At 36.7% G+C, this 22,863-nt stretch overlaps 1 long non-coding RNA gene across 3 annotated transcripts in view; it reads right to left on the bottom strand.

Annotated features, from left to right (window-relative positions):
* Window positions 1-22,863, bottom strand: part of LOC109558071 (uncharacterized) — a 44,357-nt gene that overhangs the window by 9,391 nt on the left and 12,103 nt on the right. For 2 of the 3 annotated variants that reach the window (XR_011566183.1, XR_011566182.1), the window contains exon 3: window positions 8,295-22,031. This is a non-coding gene — a long non-coding RNA (uncharacterized lncRNA). Of the gene's footprint in view, window positions 1-589; window positions 22,032-22,863 lie in introns of those variants that run through there. The other variant, XR_002180600.2, reaches the window with a different exon arrangement.

Genomic DNA, 22,863 nt, shown 5'->3' with positions numbered 1-22,863 from the left:
TCAAACTCAGCTTAAAACAGTGCTCAAACAGAGGAAACTGCACTACACCAGGACGAGAAGAAGATGACATCAGAAGCAGACAGCTTGCCCAAGATGCTGATCTGACCTTTATGATCATTTATAATGTTTTTGTGATTCCTTGGACCTATGCCTATCAATCAAATATTTTCTTTCATGGACATGATTCTATGCTAGTTTAAAACTCAATCCGATTGTTTGGTTGTGGCCAAATACCTGTGTCTAGTACTTCTGGGTTACCTTGGGGGATTTCTGTTCTCTAGGGCTTTGTTGGATACACCCTAGGAAATATATTTCTTTTTTTTTTAATTTTATTTTATTTTTAAACTTTACATAATTGTATTAGTTTTGCCAAATATCAAAATGAATCCATCACAGGTATACATGTGCTCCCCATCCTGAACCCTCCTCCCTCCTCCCTCCCCATACCATCCCTCTGGGTCGTCCCAGTGCACTAGCCCCAAGCATCCAGTATCGTGCATTGAACCTGGACTGGCATCTCGTTTCATGCATGATATTGTACATGTTTCAATGCCATTCTCCCAAATCTTCCCACCCTCTCCCTCTCCCACAGAGTCCATAAGACTGTTCCATACATCAGTGTCTCTTTTGCTGTCTCATACACAGGGTTATTGTTACCATCTTTCTAAATTCCATATATATGCGTTAGTATACTGTATTGGTGTTTTTCCTTCTGGCTTACTTCACTCTGTATAATAGGCTCCAGTTTCATCCACCTCATTAGAACTGATTCAAATGAATTCTTTTTAATGGCTGAGTAATACTCCATTGTGTATATGTACCACAGCTTTCTTATCCATTCATCTGCTGATGGACATCTAGGTTGCTTCCATGTCCTGGCTATTATAAACAGTGCTGCGATGAACATTGGGGTACACGTGTCTCTTTCCCTTCTGGTTTTCTCAGTGTGTATGCCCAGCAGTGGGATTGCTGGATCATAAGGCAGTTCTATTTCCAGTTTTTTAAGGAATCTCCACACTGTTCTCCATAGTGGCTGTACTAGTTTGCATTCCCACCAAGAGTGTAAGAGGGTTCCCTTTTCTCCACACCCTCTCCAACATTTATTATTTGTAGACTTTTGGATCGCAGCCATTCTGACTGGTATGAAATGGTACCTCATAGTGGTCTTGATTTGCATTTCTCTGATAATGAGTGATGTTGAGCATCTTTTCATATGTTTGTTAGCCATCTGTATGTCTTCTTTGGAGAAATGTCTATTTAGTTCTTCGGCCCATTTTTTGATTGGGTCATTTATTTTTCTGGAGTTGAGCTGTAGGAGTTGCTTGTATATTTTTGAGATTAGTTGTTTGTCAGTTGCTTCATTTGCTATTATTTTCTCCCATTCTGAAGGCTGTCTTTTCACCTTGCTGATAGTTTCCTTTGATGTGCAGAAGCTTTTAAGGTTTATTTCAGATGAATGTTCAGTCCTGTTCTATCTATTCATGATATTACTAGATGGGATTCCTCACCTGGCCAATTAACATACCTGCTCTGATGCTGGCCATAGATTTAAGTTTTCTCTTAGGGTCATTCAAACTCAATCGGAATGATGAGCTAAGTCTGAATAAAAAATTAACCTCTTATCTGTTAATTGTGGGAAAACTCCCACAATTACGGGGTGAATCTACATGGTTAACACCAGGCTATGGTCATTTAAGTTTAAAAGCTCCTCTGTGTTGCTGCTGCTGCTGCTAAGTCGCTTCAGTCATGTTGAATTCTGTGCAACTCTATAGGCAGCAGCCCACCAGGCTTCCCCGTCCTTGGGATTCTCCAGGCAAGAACACTGAAGTGGGTTGCCATTTCCTTCTCCAATGCAGGAAAGTGAAAAGTGAAAGTGAAGTTGCTAAGTCGTGTCCGACTCTTAGCGACCCCATGGACTGCAGCCTACCAGGCTCCTCCATCCATGGGATTTTCCAGGCAAGAGTACTGGAGTGGGTTGCCATTGCCTTCTCCCCCTCTATGCTGGGAATGGTTAAATCATACTAAAAATATGATCAACCTGATAATTACGAGACAAGGCTGGGTGCTTTATGACATATGCCTATTATTCCCCTTAGAGAGAGTGATTGGTATGGAACTCAGTGGATTTCTGGCACTAATTTATGGCCCTGACATCTACAGGGACGAATATGAAGGTGTAGGATGGGAGTCCCATGAATTTAAGGTCATACATGTTAACAAATTAGAGGTAATCCCAACCAATCTACCAATGGTATGATCCCATTGGGTCAAAGATCTGTATTCTACTGGTATGACCATCTAGCAGCTTTATGTATGTGTGTGTGACTTCATTGGGGTTAGAGGATGTAATTGGCCATATCGAAGCCTTAAATTTCATAAGCTTTAAATGATAGTAACTGGGCTATTAGCCTATTGAATTCTGAGATCTCTCTGTTGAGAAAGGCAGTGCTACACAACTGCAAGGCCCTTGACACCTTACAGCATCTCAGGGAGATATCTGTGCTACCATTCAAAGTGAATACTATATTTTCATTCCTGAAAATCCTTTAATGTATGTAACACATATGATGAACCATATGAAAAATCAGATTTCTGCTTTAAGTAACCCATTACCTCATCTTGATGATCTTTTAAAAAACTGGTTTGATGTGGGAGGTTCATGGCTAAAGTATTTACTTTTAATTCTGCTAATAATATTAACTATACTATTTGTGTTTTGCCCGTTTCACAAGATTATTGTTTCTTGTATTACCAAATGTATGACTGAGCCTCGAACAAAAATAATAATGACTAGACTTATAGCAGTTGATCAAATGTATAGCTCGATATATGATCAATGATTGTAATAGTGTAACTCTAGATATAGGAAGATGTAACAAAAGGGAATACTTTCCTGCACCATAACTAGAATACAGGTGTCCAGAGAACTTTGACTTTTAAGGCCTAGTCCAGTAATAAATAACACATTGAGTGGCCTATCAACAAAAACCTTCTTCAGAACTGGGGACAAGCCTTCCCAGCAACATGGGACAAAATGGTCATGAAAGGCCCCCCAAAGTATGCTCGGATTTATGACCACTAGGGGGCTGAAATTGACACTTACCAAGAGCATTGCCAACAACTGAACAACAAAGGCATTTGCCATCTGCCTCTATAGGAGATTGAGCCCCAAGCTGCTATAGCTGTTGACCTTCAACAACCCCTGAGGGAGTTCAAGGTGGAGTGAGGTGCTCCAGGGAATCTGGTGGGACAGGTCTTTAGATAGTTGGATGCTTTTAGGAGAACTTTTCAGGAGACATAAGAGACGCTGGCTTGATCCCTGGGTTGGAAAGATCCCCTGGAGGAAGAAATGGCAACCCACTCCAGTACTGTTGCCTAGAAAATCCCATGGACAGAGAAGCCTGGTGGGCTACAGTCCATGGGGTCACAAAGAGTCGGGCACGGCTAAAGTGACTTAACACAGCACATCTGCATATCTGAGGTTATTGATATTTCTCATGGCAATCTTGATTCCAGCTTGTGCTTCAACCAGCCTGGAATTTCACATGATGTACTCTGCATATAAGTTGAATAAGCAGAGTGACAACATACAGCCTTGACTTATTCCTTTCCTGATTTGGAACCAGTCTGTTGTTCCATGTCCAGTTCTAACTGTTGCTTCTTGACCTGCATAGAGGTTTCTCAGGAGGCAGGTAAGGTGATCTGGTATTCCCATCTCTTTAAGAATTTTGCACAGTTTGTTGTGATCTACAGAGTCAAGGGCTTTGGAGTAATCAATAACCCAGAAGTAGATGTTTTTCTGGAACTCTCTTGCTTTTTCAGTGACCCAACAGATGTTTGCAATTTGATCTCTGATTCCTCTGCCTTTTCTAAAACTAGCTTGAACATTTGGAAGTTCACAGAGGGTCATGTACTGTAGAATTCTGGCTTGGAGAATTTTGAGCATTACTTTGCTCAAAGTAATTACTTTGAGATGAGTGCAATTGTGTGGTAGTTTTAACATTCTTTGACATTGCCTTTCTTTGGGACTAGAATGAAAACTGACCTTTTCCAGTCCTGTGTCCAGTGCTGAGTTGTCCAAATTTGCTGGCATGTTAAGTGCAGCACTTTCACAGCATCATCTTTTAGGATTTGAAATAGCTCAGCTGGAATTCCATCACCTCCACTAGCTTTGTTTTTAGTGATGCTTCCTAAGGCCCAGTTGACTTCACATTCCAGGATGTTGGGCTCTAGGTGAATGATCATACCATCTCCTCTTTTTTTATTTATCTACAAATATTTTTATTGTGAAAAGTATAATAATAATAATCCATTTACAAGTCCCAAAGCACCAGAATTAAGGAGAACACATAATTTTTATACACACATTTTTCGTACAAAATGTTGATCTTTATAGGCATTTAAAATAAATGATCCATACATCAGTAGCACTGATTGCGAAATAAGTATCTTGCTCTCTGTCTCAAGATGACCAGCCTCCTATGGGGCCAAACATTTTCTTCGTATCTATATCACCAATGTTTTCCCAGGTATCTCAGATGGTAAGGAATCTGCCCACAGTGCAGGAGACCCCAGGTTGATCTCTGGGTCAAGAAGATCCCCTGGAGAAGGGTTTGGCAACCCACTTCAATATTCTGGCCTGGAGAATTCCATGGACAGAAGAGCCTGGTGAGCTACAGTCCATGGGGTCACAAAGAGTCAGACACGACTGAGCGACTGACACCCCCACTAGGTCACCACAGAGCATTAAGTAGAGTCCCCTGTGCTATACAATAGGTTCTCATTAGTTATCTATTTTAGTTAGTTACACTCATTTTTAATTTGAACAATTGTATTTATATTTTGTTTTTCTCATGTGATTTAGTTAAATTTTCCTTAACTCTTCTTACTGTTTTATCTAAGACTTGTTTGTCTCCACATCTAACATTTTATCTGAGAGGGATAAATTGTATGTTCTCTTTGGTCTTCCAGGAGCCTGAACATATGCCAGTATTTGTGTAAGGGAAGGTGGGAGTGGGTTAGGGTCAAAAGTGCTGAGTTAGAACTATGTATTCAGTTTGGGAACTGGCAGTTAGTCAGGAGTTCTGTCACAGGGCTTACACCACCTGGTTGGAATATGTTCTGTCCTTTTTAGAGATATTTTTGAGCTTTGAATTTTTCCCCAGTGCATTTGGATCCTTTTGCTTTTGGAAAACACACAACCCAGATATCCTTATCAATTACTTTTGTTAGTTTTTGAGTTAGAAAATTCCAGGATCAGCCAGTCTTTACTCTGCCACATTATTTAGGGTGTTAAAAGCTATTATAAATGTATTGTCAATTTTAGAAATGCCCCAGATCATTTTTGGAGGAAAGCAATGAATAAATAATAAATGATAGAAATGTTAGCCCTACATAGCTGGTTCTTCTGTATAAAAACCTTTTATCAACAATTTGAGAGTATGGCTTCAGGTTATGCCAACAAAGTATTTTGAATTAAATTTAAACCAACTCCATTAAACAGGTTTCTAGCCTAATTTTTTTCTTTATAATCCATTGCACTGCTTGATATGCAAGTGACAAGAATATTAGCTGTCAAGGTGACACATAATTGCTATTAAAAGTTCAGTTCAGTTCAGTCGTGTCCAACTCTTTGCAACCCCATGAATTGCAACATGCCAGGCCTCCCTGTCCATCACCAACTCCCAGAGTTCACTCAAACTCACGTCCATCAAGTCGGTGAGGCCATCCAGCCATCTCATCCTCTGTTGTCCCCTTCTCCTCCTGCCTCCAATCCCTCCCAGCATCAGAGTCTTTTCCAATGAGTCAACTCTTCGCATGAGGTGGCCAAAGTATTGGAGTTTCAGCTTTAGCATCATTCCTTCCAAAGAACACCTAGGACTGATCTCCTTTAGAATGAACTGGTTGGATCTCCTTGCAGTCCAAGACACTCACAAGAGTCTTCTCCAACACCACAGTTCAAAAGCATCAATTCTTCGGCACTCAGCTTTCTTCACAGTCCAACTCTCACATCCATACATGACCACAGGAAAAACCATAGCCTTGACTAGATGGACCTTTGTTGGCAAAGTAATGTCTCTGCTTTTGAATATGCTATCTGAGTTCAAAATGGAATCAAATAGGCATAGGTTCAATCTTGGTTGTTTCTGACCAACTGAGTGACTTTGGGTGAGCCACTTCACCTCTCTGAACTCTAGTTTCCTCTTATACTATCCGTATCTTTCGTTTATTGTGACTTCAACTGTGGGTGAAGTATCTAGTTTATTCTGTCATAGAATATCCTGGGCGAATAGTTGTTATTAATGTTAGTTAATAATTGAGTGTTTTATTCAATTTAATAAAAGCATCAGGTGATAACTATCCTATGGTTTTGCCATAAATGTAAAAACACATAGATTGATGTAAATGTTGTAGCTACGTTTTGCCACAACAAGATATGAAAAATAATTGTTGACAATTTTGAAGACCTGAAAACAAGTGTGTAAAAATTGTTCCACATACTGTCTTAGTATAATAGATCTGAAATTGTTCAAGTAAATCTCATTTACTCTAGGGAGTAAACAATACTTTAATTCTTTAATTTTTAGTTATTTTTAAATAACTGTTGATTTTCATTTATTGTGTTTCTTTCCCATTTGGAATAGTAATTTCAGTTAAAAATTTCATAGCAAATTTATACCATCTAAATTATTTAGAAAACTGAAAATTTAACAAATGTCTTCATGAGTCACATACTTTCCAGCTTTTCTTCTTTGGTAATCAATTCTCTCATATCTTATTAAATGAGATAAACTTCCAATTGCAACTTATTGATGCTGAAATGTAGTATATGACTTGATAAATGTAAATTAAATTAACTGAGTTTATTAACTGTTGAACTCTTTAAAACCCTCAACATCTACCAAAGAAAATAATTAAAAAACCCACATGTTTGGATAGGGCAGTCTTGTGCTAAAACAAAAGGGTAATGATTAATGTTATGTTAATGTTACATTTTTCTGAGTGTACTTTTTAAGTTTCCTCCAGGATAATCAGAGAAAAGGCAGTTTTTTATATACCTGTTGTGGGTGGTTCATCTTTTCTCCCTCATATCTATTTATTATGTCTGTATTTTATAAAAAATCAATAGAAAGCAATAAAAAAATCTAAAGCAAAATTAATTTAAAACTTTCTGTAGGAAAAGTACATGTAATATCAGAAAATTTGATTTACAGGAACATTTGATTTGACAGAGAATAAGTGTTCAATAAAGCAAACTCCACCTAATTGCATTATTTCAGTGTTTATAAGAATTATGTTTGTCCATTTATTCATTTGTTGCTTTATTTCAAAATAAAGCAACTTTTTTCTTTTTTAAAAGATCTTGACTTCACACTTATGTACATTAACAAATCCATTTGATTTTCTTACAATATCTACCTGCTGCTGCTGCTGCTAAGTCGCTTCAGCCATGTCCAGCTCTGTGCGACCCCATAGACAGCAGCCCACCAGGCTCCCCTGTCCCTGGGATTCTCCAGGCAAGAACACTGGAGTGGGTTGCCGTTTCCTTCTCCAATGCATGAAAGTGAAAAGTGAAAGTGAAGTCGCTCAGTTGTGTCTGACTCTTAGAGACGTTATGGACTGCAGCCTACCAGGCTCCTCCATCCAAGGGATTTTCCAGGCAAGAGTACTGGAGTGGGGTGCCATTGCCTTCTAGTGACCTGTTAAAGTCAGAAGGACAACCGCTATGAAATCTTCATAGATTTTGTTGAACTTTAATTGCCTTTTTAGTATGGCTGTGGACCTCTGAACCTGTGACCTTTAATCTCTTATGGAAAACAGAAATATTACTTTACCTCCATGTTTACAATTTTCTACAAATATTTTTCCTGAAAATAATGTATTTCTGCCTAATTATGCAATCATAAGGCTTTGTTCATTATAAAGTGTTACTCACTGTTTTATTGAGGAATTTATTTTCAAGATTCTAATAAATCCTAGTTTACATACAGAAAAGTTTTACAGGCAATTCTTAATCCATAAGTGCAGATTTTATAAGGTGCACAACTTAAATGCATAAGCAGAGATTTCACAAAGCAAGACCACCTGACCTTAATATTCTGAGAAATGCTTCCAAGTGATAATAGTCCACCCTTCAGTATTATTCCACCAATGTGTACCACTTGTCTTTAAACACTAGGTTCTCATAAGGATGCTGCTGTCTGTGGCAAGTTGACATTTCACAGGGCAGTTGAGCTACTCAAAAAGTGTGATCACCAAATATTAAGCAGTATAAATAAAGAGATAGTGCATACCTTCTGAGCTAGTGGGTCTTCAGACTTCATTACCTCTGCCTTTGTCATTTCCCTCATTTTCAGAAACTATGACATATTAAATGCAGTCTGTGAAGGAGAGATTAGAAGCAGCATTCTCATGGCAATTATCCATTGACTTTAGGCTTTGACACAAAGAGTAGAGCCCAGCCCAATGCTTTATGGGACGAAATATGACCTTTCATATTGCATATGTTCAAGAAAAGAAGCCTAAAGTACATTATCAGAAGATTGATACATAATAATCTATTTTTTTAGATCCAAAAGCCATTGCTCTTTGAAGGATCAACTAATCACTATTTTTCCCATTCTTTGTCTCCCTCATAGGATAATTATGATGTCGTATTTGGAAAAACCAGAGCCCTGCTAAAATGGCATATGGCATTTAACAATATAAATCTCCATTTTCAGTGCTCGCATAAATCTAATGATTTTTTTCTCTTGAGCAAAGAGTCTTTAATGCCTTCCTGGTGTGTTTTGCAGAGCACTGGATCAACATCACACATGGAATATATTTGTAAAGAGACAGGCAGGATTATGTCATACCCAGAAGGGATAATAATCAGGTAACAAGCCTGCATTTGCTGTATTAATCATATTTTTGTGACGGAGAGAATTAAGAATAGAGTTGGTTAATATACTCAGGTTGACCTTGTTCTCAGTCTCTCATTTTGGTGTTTGAAATCTGTTAACCTGTCTGTGCATTGTGTCATTGATAAAGTAAGGCTAATCATGCTTAATACCTCCTCATTGGCTTAGGGCTTTGGAAAGTAAAATTTCACATTTTGCATGTTAACTTGAAAACTTTTATACTGTTAGGTGCTAATGGCTTTCTCTGGCAAAGAAAACTAAAGCATACCCTCTTAGGATGATTTAAAGATTTTTTTTTTTTCTTAAGATTTTGTTTTGACATGTCTATACCGCTTTATTATTTGTTTTTATTTTTGGCTGCTCTGGGTCTTCACTGCTGTTCGTGGGCTTTCGCTAGTTGCGGAGAGCAGGGGCTGCTCTCTAGTTGCAGTGCAGGGACTCTCATGTTGATGGCTTCTCTAGTTGTGGAGCACAGGCTCTAGGTGCACAAGCTTCCGTGGTTGTAACACGAAGCTTCAGTGGTTGTGACTTGCCTGCTCTAAGACGTGTAGGCGTCATAGTTGTGGCACTGGGGCTCATTTGTTGTGGCTGATCGGCCCTAGAGTCTGGGCTCAGTAGTTTGGGTCCACAAACTCAGTTGCTCCACGGCATGTGGAATCTTCCCAAACCAGGGATCGAACCTATGAGCCCTGCGTTGGCAGGCAGATTCTTATCCACCGCCACTAGGGAAGTCCTGATTTGAAGAAGATTTTAAGTGAATAATTACATTAATATTTTAAGTCAATTGCACATCATATTTATATCATAATATTTAGGGTTATTAGCATTCAGTAAAAATTAAAATGTAGATATTAAGGGTATTAAGATTGAGGGAAATGGTAAAATGCAGTTTTAAGAAAACGATTTGGTTTTAGGTAAGATAATGTTACATTATATCTGGTAAAAGGTAATTTAGTAAAATTTTTCAGTATAGTTTAGTGTCAAATTGGAAATGAGAATGACTGGAAATGGTCATGCTTTATTAATAAGCTTTTGGGATAAATTTTATGGGATAATTGTATGAAACAAGGTAGTTGTAATACTCGTCAAAAACCTATCAGTTGAACTAGAGTTATAAGTGCTGTACTAATAAGACATTACAATTTGTCAATCTAAAAATCATATAATAGTGATGCTATAATTGATAAAAGTCAAGAGTTTGAAAAGTCATGGATGAAGAGTCTTTCTATTAAGAAATGGTCCATTTCCTAAATGATACCTCATTGCAAAGCAGTTGTACATGTCTGTCAATGTCAGCTTGCATATAGAGAAGAATACAGGGTAGGGTAGAATGTGTGTTTCTTTTTAAATTAAACAATGTAGACTTTATAGCCATTTCTCATTTTTTCTTTTTAACAGAACGCCACTTTTGTTCAGGCACTGGAGAGCCAAATACTAAAGGTCATATATTTCAGAGTGTATGTACCTGGGGCTAATTTTGTTCAGCTAAGCCTATGATTATAATTCAGTTTTCATGCTGATGGCTGAAACATGTGGTTGACTTCTGGCTCAATAGACATGAGGGAAAATCTGCAAGGAGGGCTCTGGAAAAGACTTATTCTCACTGATAGCAAGAAAAAGTAGAGGCAAAATAAGTCTTCTCTCTGATGGATTCCTTTGTGACACCTGAAACTTTGGCACTTGTTTGGGAGCATGACTTGAGCCAACATAAAAGACTTAGTCAACATACATGTAGGCAGAGAAAAATCATAGAAAGAATGACTCATTATGATGTAATGTATCCACTAAATTAGCCAGTCATTCTGACTCTGATCTTTTTAGCTGCAATATGAAATTTCTATACTGCCAAGTTAGCTTGTTTTGGTTCTTCTCTAACTTGCATATAGTTGATGCTTGAAGTGTTAGCCGCTCAGTCATGTCTGACTCTTTGCGACCTCATGGACTGTAGCCCACCATGCTCCTTTGTCCATGGGATTTCCCAGGCAAGATTACTGGAGTAGGTTGCCATTCCCTTCTCCAGGGAATCTTCCTGACCCAGGGAAATGAACCCTGGTCTCTGCTTGGTATTCAATATATTGAAGCACTTATTTGTGATAGACATTCTTTCTGATTGGATTTGAAAGCATTGAAAGTTTGTATCAATGGGATGGATGTATCAATTAGGGTTGCATTCATCCAAATTTGTAGGACAACTTTTAGGTAATATTGTTAAAATTTAGAACAGAGAGGACCTAAGATAACATTTTGTAAATTTCCTTTCCACCTCACCATTTTATAACAAATACAGTGAACTCCTGAAACATTCATTGGCCTACCAAAGACAGTCTGGTTTTCTGTATTTAGAGCTATATTTAAATACTTGTCCTTATTCTTGATTCAATTTTCTTTGTGTTATACTATGCTCTTTCATGAAGCTTAGGAACTAAATCATATATCTGATTTTAATTATTACCTTAGAGCCTTGTTAGGTAGTTAAGTCTACTTTTAAAAACTTGGTGGTATTTGTGAATTTTCGATATTAACCAACAGACTTGGTTTAACTCTTGGTATTGGCTAGTCACTGTCCATGGTGCTATCATAGTGGAAAGAGGAAAAAAGCTTTCTAATGTTGACTCAGTTCTTTTTGATATTAGGCAGTCATATACCTGTGGTATCATTTAAATTTTATTTAAAATAAAAATTTATTTAAGGATAACTTTTAAAGTTATTGCCCACTTTAAAAAAATAGCATGTTCACTATATTTGTCTTGAAATTAAGATTTTAAAATTGTGTTTATTTCTTTGGGGCATCCTTGGTGGCTCAGATGGTAAAGAATCTGTCCACAATGCTGGAGACCTGGGTTTGATCTCTGGGCCAGGAAGATCCCCTGGAGGAGGGTATGGCAGCCTGCTCCAGTATTCTTGCCTGGAGAATCCCATGGACATAGGAGCCTTGGAGGCTATAGTCCAAGGGGTAACAATGAGTCAGATAATGATTGAGCAATTAACACTTATTTGTATATTATACTGCTAAGAGTTTAGATGAATATCTTTTTAGATTCTATGTGGTCTATAATGGAACAGTTTAAAATTATAACAGAATAATAAAGTAATTGCATGATTTGAGTTTTAGTTAGAAGTTTTGAGCACTGGTTTAGAAGTGGTAGTTTAATATGTTTAATTTTTTTTACGTATATATCAGCATCTCAGACTGCCATAAATCAATTATTCATGTTAAATATAAGGAAAGTTACATACTTTCCTCAAAGTACTATAATTTCCTTATCAAGGCCAATGAGACTCTATATGATATAGCCTCCCTAATCTCTTTCATGTCCTACCAAGCTCCTCTTCTTTTACTTGTGCCGGCAACAATTGCATTTGTGCTGTTTCTGAAATATACCAGCATGCTCCAGTGTACACTTTTAACTCTTTATTGTTCCCCCTTCTAGACAGCTTTTTTCTTCAGGTTCATATGAACTCACTTATCTCCTTCCTTCTGGTGTTATTTAAAATGTCATTTTCTGTAAATAAATGACAAAAAACAGCATAAAATTGATTTAAAATGTTGACAACATAGTAACAAGTCAAATGATAAAAGGCCCAGTGAACCATTTTCATAAACCATCTAAATGGTTTTCATGTCACTGTTAATAGAGGTATTATCATCAGTGCTTCTTTGACCCTATTGGCACAAAACAGCTTTCTTTGTAGTATTTATTCAGCTCAACTATGAAGAATTTCACATTTAGCTTTATTTCATCTGATATAAGGACATGTATATATCCTTGTATATATGTATACAAGTATATATATATATACATGTGTATATCTTTTACACATGTAGAGATAAAGAAAAAGTCAGATAACTTTCCCAAGGCCATCTGACTTGTAAATAATACAACTGGGAGGGTACATGTTTTTAAGTAGTAGAAGTTTTTTATTTTATTTTTTTTAATAATAGAGATCTTTAAATATCTAAAAAGCATAATATTTATTATAAACCTTATAAAAGTGATAATTGAACTTTAGCAACTTTATGCTTTTTTGGGAAGAGCATTTTAGTGTTTCTCAAATATAGCTTATGTTATTTTGCTTCAAAATGTTTTTTGCTTTTTTCTTAAACTATTTTCAGGATAGAAGAATCTTTATCCAGTCATGCGCAAAATTCAATAAACTTAATTTTCCATAAAAATATATAATTGTATATCATTCCAATCTATAAAACTCTGCAGAATTTAAGCCACCATTGTTAGATTCCATAAACATTTCAGTTCTTACCTTGATCCTGGACTCCAGCTCAGTTTCAGATGTGGCTCTGTTTTGTAAAGGATATGAGCAAGACAATGATTTAAAAGAGAATAGGCTGCTAGCTCAGTTGGTAAAGAATCTGCCTGCAGTGTAAAAGCCTTGGGTTTGATCCCTGGGTTGGGAAGATCCCCTGGAGAAGGAAATGGCAACCCACTCCAGTATTCTTGCCTGGAGAATCCCATGGACAGTGAAACCTGGGAGTCTACAGTCCATGGGGTTGCAAGAATCAGACACAACTTAGCGACTAAACCACCACAGGCTGCAAGAATCTCTAATAACCTTGAAAGAAGCATTAAGTAAGCCATGAAGATCATATCTAAGTATGAATAACCTAAGTATGATCATATCTAAGTATGGATAATCCAGTGAATCCAAGAAAAGAGTCATGGTAACTTGGGAACTTTTGGGTGTCTATCACATGAGCAAAGTGATAATAGCCCAGATAATTTAGAAACAATGGATTGAATCAACTGAGTTCATTAGAACATGGCAAGCTTATACTGTGATAATTCATCTTTTCCACTAAAAGCACATGCCCGTGTATTCTGTTTGCCCACAAATATACAGTTCTTTGAAGCATTGCTATTTACTAATCCTGAAATAAACATTTTTAAAAATCAAAATTAAGGAGAGAGCTTGAAAGAAAGTTTGAAACAAAAACTTGAAAATTTTCATACTGGGACAATCAGTGAAATAAAAGGAGTTCAGTTCAGTTCAGTTGCTCAGTCAAATCTGACTCTCTGCGACCTCATGAACCACAGCATGCCAGGCCTCCCTGTCCGTCACCAACTCCCAGAGTTTTCTCAAACTCATGTCCATTGAGTCAGTGGTACCATCCAACCATCTCATTCTTTGTCATCCACTTCTCCTCCTGCCTTCAGTCTTTCCCAACATCAGGGTCTTTGCAAATGAGTCAGCTCTTTGCGTCAGTTGGCCAAAATATTGGAGTCTCAGCTTCAGCATCTGTCCTTCCAATGAACACCCAGGACTGCTTTCCTTTAGGACAGACTGGTTGGATCTCCTTGCAGTCCAAGGGACTCTCAAGAGTCTTCTCCAACACCACAATTCAAAACATCAATTCTTCTGTGTTCAGCTTTCTTTATAGTCCAACTCTCACATCCATGCATGACTACTGGAAAAACCATAGCTGGGGATTTTATAGGAAAGAATTATTGAGGAGCATATATGGAGATGAAAACAGTGTTGTTTCCCTAAATTCCATCATTATTTGCTCTCAGACACAGTTAACAGTAGTTCTTCCACAGATCTACCTGCTTTGAAAAATTGTCTATTGAATAAGCAACTACATGCCAGATAAATGGTTTTCTGACCATGACTTTGTTGGCTTGAGTGTAACTGCACTTCTACCATTTGTTTATATATGTCATCCTACACTTTACTTTTTCTGCTGCCTCTTAACCTTTCTGCTTCAATTTGCAATAGTGGTTGATGTCTAAAATGTATAGCCCTGAGGAGACAATCCCAAAATGAAATTGGGCAGTCAGAGCTTGATACCACCGGTACATCAGACTCATAATACTTCGGTTACATCAGTCTAAATGTAATGGAGACAGCAGTCTGTCCTAAAACAAAATTTAAAAATAAACAAAAACCTGTTTTAAAACCTGCGTTAAATTAGATTAAAAAGGAAAATGGCTTGATTATTCTTATATGATGATACTGGACAGAAAATGTTGCCCAGGACATGGTCTCTCTGTCCCTTGTCACTGATGATGAAGTGACGTTCTCTTTGACTTAAAAGATTATGTATCTCAACTTGATGCTTCAATAATTTTTCATCTACCAGTACTTAATGGTGTTCCCAGAGTCTACCAACATTACTGCAACAGTGCAGGTGAGCACTGTATATATATATATATATATATATATATATATATATATATATATATATATATAAAATAGGAGCTGCCATTTAAGTAAAATCTTAAATATCACTCAGCCCTAGCTAGCTGTAAAAATACCTTTTTCTTACCCTTCATCTCTTTTCCTTCTCTTTTGCATTGTTATAAGGAAACCTGAGATCTCTAAAGTCTATAATTTCAAATATCATTACTGATTAAAAAAAAAAAAAAGTTACAGAACTGAATGACAAGTTGGAATGATTTGAAACCCAAAATTCAGGAATCCAAGTTTGAGGCATGGGTTCATAATTCTTGTAGGAGAGTGCATTCTAAGTAGCTGTACTCAAATTCTCTACTCTTTGTGATACAGGTTTTTATCACTTCCATCATCTTTTTTTCTGATGCCACATATAGTTTCCACAAAATGCTCTGCACACTCTGGATTACTAGAATTTGAACTCTGCTTTTTGTAGGAGCTATAAAGTAAAAAAAAAAAAAAAAAATATGACTAGCTCACCAAATAAAGTTTTGTGTCAGCTTTTTCTGTGCAAGAAAGCTATAGAGGTAGTTTAAGTACTATTTCTAATTCAGGTCAAAAACCAAAATTTCTAAGAAAATTTTCAAGATCACCTCCAAGATCACCCCTGCTTTCCATCACTATAACATAACACATTATATAATGCACACTTTAAGTCTATAAACTGAAAGACACAGTAACATTTTTGATATTTACATTTAAGATTCCCCCTTTCCTTCCTTCATTCCTTTTTTTTTTTCTTTCTTTCTCTTTTGGTATTGTCTGCACCTTCTGCTGTCTCCATTTATCCCAGATTTCTGGATTCTCACATTTTAAATCCACATGTGACTGCTGACCATTTAGTACTACCATTCTTCGCCATCCCCAGTTTATGTAGGCCAAGACACTGGAGCTAATTGGATAATCTATTGGAGACAGAGGAAGTTATCTTTGATAGATTTCTGTATGTTCCACTATATTTAGTGTTTCAGTCTCCTTATTCTCTCTTATGTCTTCTGTGTTATGTTTCCCATAGTGGAGAAGTGAGTACCTCTTTCATGGTGGCTCCATGAAGGTTAATGACTTTCATGAATAGCAACAGACAATCCAGTTGACTGCACCCTCTTTTTGGAACACTGGCTTCTGCAATTTACAGGACATCACACTTTTCTGATTTTCTTCTTACTTCTCTGACTTTCCCTTCTCAGATTTTTTCCTTTTTTTAGGCTGATTTCTGTTCCTCATTGTACTCTTGAACTGGAATATATTAGGCTACATTTGAATCTTTCTTTTTTCTGTGATATATACATAATTATCTGTACATGATAATATATTTTCTCCCCATATGCAATGTGCCATCTCTGTATAATGCATCTCTTAATACACAGTATATCTTCTTTACATACATACAAATGTATGAGTCATTAAAGTGCTATTGAAAAAATGGAATATTAATAATTATAGCCAAACAGATTCATGACATTATTTTCTAAAAACTTGGAAAACAACTGTGATCAAATAGCATGATATACAATGGAGAATATGCTTTCTAATATTAAGATTGTTTATCTTTTGAGAGGTAAGATAAGTAATTTTCTTATCTTTATTGTTGTCTTATGTGGTTTCTTTCATGTGCTTATATATTTGCACATATATAGTATATGTGTATCATAATTAACATATATTTGTATATAGTAGAGTAACAAAAACATTATTCTTAAAAAGTAATAGATCAATGAATAAAATAATTCTTAAATTTTACATATTACTCCATTAATGTTTATGTAGCTTATTTTTAGATACAGATTTTAATAGACTCAATGGATATTATGTGGCATTTATAATGGAATAACAAGGGATTAAAGTATTTGCGTATATCATGTGGTCATCGGATTTGGTGGGTCATATGACCAAAATCACTAAGTTAAAATATTTCTCGTGAAATATGCTCAGTATCTAATTCTATTTTCCATAATTCTCCCGTTCTACCTTGGACTTTTCCAAAGAATTGAAATTGGAAATATAAATTGGAATCTAGCTAAAATAATTTATTGCTTAAAATGGTATACTGACTTTCTTTTGAGAGTCTAATGCTGAATTATGCAATATATGAACACTGAGTGGCTTAAAATAATAAGCAGTTATTAGCCCGTGAACATGTAGTTCATTGATTTAACCTGGTCTTAGCTGGTCAGTTCTGTTCATTCTGGCTGGACTTATTCTCAGATCTAGTAATCAACCAGCTATAAAGTGATGTAGGTTAGCTGTGGTAAGCTGGTGCAGCTGGCTCTCAGCATTCGCCCTTAAATGTCTAGGCTGAGCATATTCTCTCAGTGAGGACAGAGATGCAAGGGCACAATGGAGAGCTTCCAAATACTTTGCAAGGCCCTGCTTTTAAAATACTTGCCAATATTCCATCGACCAAAGCAAGTCTTATGCCTAAATCCATAGTAATAGTGGGAGAGTTCTGTTTGGTTTTAGGTCAAAAAACATGAACACTAGGTGGGGAGCAGAAGAAGGTCAGTAATGGAAATAGTCTACCACATGTGATATGAACACATTGGAAACTGCTGTAGGGATTATAATCATCTGTGGAACATGTTAACCTAGACATACACCTCTCCCTCAGAATTCTCACTCAAAGTGTATATGTGTTCAAAAAGCCATACAGATGATTGGAATATATACACCTGATTGGGGATCACTAGCTTAACAAAATTAATACCAAGAGATATGGTGTGGCAATTTGGTTGGTCTAAGAAGAATGTACTTATATTTTTGGAACAGTCAAGCAGTTTATCTGGTTCAGAGCATCCACAGAAACTTTAGAAGTAAGCCATTTATTCAAAGGAAAATTTCATTCTAGGGCTTGTGATTTATCCCTTGTGCTTACTTTTTAAAATATAAAAATCAAGAATAATAAATATCTAACTTCAGTAAAATGTTCCTCCTAGATTCCCTGTTTCATGTTTTCACTTGGTTTTTCTACTTATTTCATTTTATAATCCAGTTTTTTCCTTTATCCAGACTTCCCAAAGGATCTGCCTTCATTCTCAGACTTGCTCTGATTCAGTGGACTTTTCTAATAATAGCTTAGTAGTAAACTCTGACTAAAGTCTATGCCACAAAATAACTCTGCCTTTAGTATTTTAGTGCCATTTGAATTACTAATACCAGAATGTTATTTTCCAGTTCCATCATAAAATGTTATTGTAGTAAAATATCAAAGGTCAGGTTAAAAATACTGAAATAAGAAAATATATATGAAAATTGACTCATGAATACACATAAATATGTACAAGAACTCTACAAGATTTTAACATAGAAAAAAACAGACTATTTTCTCTTTAAATTTTTCCATTTTTTAATCTGCTTCATTGACTGGCTTTAAAATAATCTCTCATCTAGAAACTTCAATTCTTATGAAAAAATAAGGTTATTTTTGATGTTCAAGAATTTTGTTGGTATACCCCTCTTTTTGTCTATTTTCATTTTGTTGCTCTTGCCTTGGTGTTTTATCTGTGAAACATTGCCAGACCAGTGTCATGAGCTTTTATGTCTGTGTACTCATATAGAAGCTTTAGAGTCTGGGGAATTAAGTCTTTAATCAATTTTAAGTTGATTTTTGTTTATGATGTAAGATTAAGGCCCAATCCACTTTTCAGTATGTGGATATCAATTTTTCTAAAAAGCTAATCTTTCCTTATTGTGCGTTTTTAGCACCCTTGTCAAAGATCGATTGACCATATGATACATGGATTTATTTCTGGGTTTTCTATATGTTGTTCCATTGATGTGAATGCCTTTCCTTATGTTAATACCATACTTCTTTAATTACTGTATCTTTGCAGTACATCTTGTAATAAGTAAATGTGATGCCTTCAACTTTGTTCTTCCTTCTCCAAATTTTTTGGTTATTTGGATATTTTGTGTTTCCAAATGTAGTTTAGATTGTTTTTTCTACTATAAAAAATACCATTGGGATTTTGATAGGGATTGCTTTGAATCTATAGATCACTTTGGATAGTATGGACTTTCAAATTGCCAACATCTGCTGGATCATGGAAAAAGCAAGAGCGTTCCAGAAAAACATCTATTTCTGCTTTACTGACTATGCCAAAGCCTTTGACTCTGTGGATCACAATAAACTGTGGAAAATTCTGAAAGAGATGGAAATACCAGACCACCTGCCCTGCCTCTTGAGAAACCTATATACAGTCAGGAAGCAACAGTTAGAACTGGACATGGAACAACAGACTGGTTCCAAATAGGAAAAGTAGTACATCAAGGCTGTATATTGTCACCCTGCTTATTTAACTTATATGAAGAGTCCATCATGAGAAATGCTGAGCTGGAAGAAGCACAAGCTGGAATCAAGATTGCTGGGAGAAATATCAATAACCTCAGATATGCAGATGACACCAGCCTTATGGCAGAAAGTGAAGAGGAACTAAAAAGCCTCTTGACGAAAGTGAAAGAGGAGAGTGAAAAAGTTGGCTTAAAACTCAACATTCAGAAAATGAAGATCATGGCATCTGGTCCCATCACTTCATGGAAAATAGATGGGGAAACAGTGTCAGACTTTATTTTTCTGGGCTCCAAAATCACTGCAGATGGTGATTGCAGCCATGAAATTAAAAGATGCTTACTCCTTGGAAGGAAAGTTATGACCAACCTAGATAGCATATTCAAAAGCAGAGACATTACTTTGCCTACAAAGGTCCGTCTAATCAAGGCTATGGTTTTTCCTGTGGTCATGTATGGATGTGAGAGTTGGACTGTGAAGAAAGCTGAGCACCAAAGAATTGATGCTTTTGAACTGTGGTGTTGGAGAAGACTCTTGAGAGTCCTTTGGACTGCAAGGAGATCCAACCAGTCCATTCTGAAGGAGATCAGCCCTGGGATTTCTTTGGAGGGAATGATGCTGAAGCTGAAACTCCAGTACTTTAGCCACCTTATGTGAAGAGTTGACTCATTGGAAAAGACTCTGATGCTGGGAGGGATTGGGGGCAGGAGGAGAAGAGGACGACAGAGGATGAGATGGCTGGATGGCATCACTGATTCGATGGACGTGAGTCTGAGTGAACTCCGGGAGTTGGTGATGGACAGGGAGGCCAGGTGTGCTGCAATTCATGGGGTCGCAGAGTCGGACACAACTGAGCAACTGAACTGAACTGAACAATATTATGTCTTTCAGTCAAACTAAAACTCTTCAGAGAAAAAGAAACAATGAATAGATTGAAACAACTACCAATAGCATTAAAAATGAACTGAGGACATGAATAAACATTTCTCCAAAGAAGCCATACAGATGGTCAACAGGTTTTTGAAAAGGCATTAAACATCATTAACCATTAGATAAATACAGATTATAGCTACAATGAGGTATCACTTCATACCTGTTAGGATGGATATTAAAAGGAAAAGATGAGTATTGTCCAGGATGTGGAGAAATTGCAACCCTTGTAAACTTTTGGATGAAATGCAAAAATGGTGATGCCACTTTGGGAAATAGTATGGGGATCCTCAATAGATGAAAAACAAAACTGCCTCATGATTTAGCAATCCCACTTCTGGGTATTTATTTAAATAATTGAAATTAGGGTCTCGAAGAGATAGTAGCATTTCCATATTGCAATACTAGTCACAGTAGCCAGATATGGAAACCAACCTGAATATCCGTCAGTGGATATGTGATATAAAAATACAATGGACTATTACTCAGCCTTAAAAAATAAGAAAATTGTGCAATATGCAAAAACATGGATGAATTGTAAAAACATTATACTAAGTGAAATAAGCCAGCCACAGGAGGATATATATGGCATGAATTCACTTATATGAGATATCCAGAATAGTTAAACTAATACAAGTAGGGAGCAGAATAGTGGTTGCCAGGGCTAGGAGAGAAGGGGAAATGGGGAGCTTCTAAGCAGTGGGTGTGAAGTTTCAGTAATGCATGCTGAATACATTCTAGAGATCTGCTGTATGTTATCATGCCTAGAATTAACAGTTCTGCATTATACACTTAAAGATCTGTTAGGAGGGTATAACTCATAGTAATTTCTATAGTTACTACACGAGTAAAGGACTTCCCTGGTGGCTCAGATGGTAAAGAACTTGCCTGCAATGCAGGAGACTGGGTTCTATTCCTGAGTGGGGAAGATCCCCTGGAAGAGGGTATGGCAACCCAGACCAATATTCTTGCCTGGAGAATCCCAGGGACAGAGGAGCCTAGAGGGCTGCAGTCCACAGGGTTGCACAAAGTCAGACATGACTGAAGCAACTTAGCATTCATGCCACAGTAAAACACAAATAAAATTAACATTATTGGATAAATTAGAATTAAATGTCATAGTTGAAGAAGCTACTTAAACAGATGATCTACCTATTGAAAAGCTGAGGCCTGGTTTCAGAAAACTGGACCAAAGAAAGTCTAAAGTGCTTGAGGCATGTTTCCTGGCACCATATTGCATCACCTTTTCTGAGTCTGAAGCCAAAACTCATAGCTTAAAGAGTAGGATGTTGATTGTCAATGTGTTACTAATCAAAAGCTAAGCCCTAAGATTTCCAAACCAGACATATTTGCAAAACCATTGAAATTTCTTATTTTTTTTTTCCCAGTATCAGCTATTCATCTCACACTCCTGAAAAGCAATGCATGACTTCATTCATTATGATCTGTGCTTTGGTTTGAACAATTCAGGAATATTCATCAAGATTTACCATTAATCAGTTAAAGATGTTCATAAACAAAGCCAATGAATAATTCATATAAAATTGAGTACATGTGCACTTATGATGAATAATCATGAACTTATCTGGAATTTGTTAATGACTTATGAATATTTATCTCTCGATGGTTCTCCTGTGCAATTCACAATACCATGAAACAGCTTGCTTTCAGATTTCACTGTGTACTTCTGCTGAAGATACCATTGGGACCATTAAGTATCTCTCCTAAAGGATTATAAGACAATAAAAATTGTCAATGTGATGTCATCTGCAAGACTTACTAAACACACAAAAAATATTAATTTTTTTCCATAGTCTCAGTCCAGATTTTTCTCAGATAATATTGTCTTTCACCATATGATCTTCTTATATGACAAGAAGATTGCTATGTGAGGCTCCCTTAAATAGTCAGATGTGAAAAATGTGAAAAAATAAGTCAAATTGAAAACCAAATGCTGGAAATAACATCTCCCTGAAGCAGCCACTAATCTCATGCCAGGTGCAGAATGCAATGCTCTTCTGTGACTGTCTTCTTAGTGTGCCCTCTGGCCGCTTGCAAATTGGAAATTTGACAAAAACTTTGTATTCACTATTTATATGACATGAGATACTTCAGCCTAGGATTGTCATCAGCTGGCCCTTCTCAGGATGAGGAGAGTTAACAAGCAACGTTTTTGGAACACTTAAGGGGTTCCAAGTGCTTGGCAATCATTTACCAGTTAATCTTTGTTTGAGGGAGGTCAATTTTCACATGAATTTTCTGCCTGAATTTTTATATGAAGTATTTCACACAGATGTGAAATAATCTCTAAAAAGGCCACAGGGCAGCAAATCTAGGGTAAAAGAAATAATCGGATACAGACCGGGAGCAAATTGAGGAACAAGAAAATTATACCTTTGGTCGACCATGTGGATGTTCTTTCTACCAGCTACTCTTACTCTAAACACAGTCAGCAAGTCAATTCAGTCACTAGTTGTGTCCGACTCTTTGTGACCCTGTGGACTGCAGCACTCCAGGCCTCCCTGTCCATCACCAACTCCCAGAGTTCACTCAAAC

This window comes from Bos indicus, chromosome 4 (assembly GCF_029378745.1).
Source record: "Bos indicus isolate NIAB-ARS_2022 breed Sahiwal x Tharparkar chromosome 4, NIAB-ARS_B.indTharparkar_mat_pri_1.0, whole genome shotgun sequence".
Lineage (NCBI taxonomy): Eukaryota > Metazoa > Chordata > Mammalia > Artiodactyla > Bovidae > Bos > Bos indicus.
Note: the sequence above shows the minus strand (reverse complement) of the source record. Positions and strands in the feature narration are given on the sequence as shown.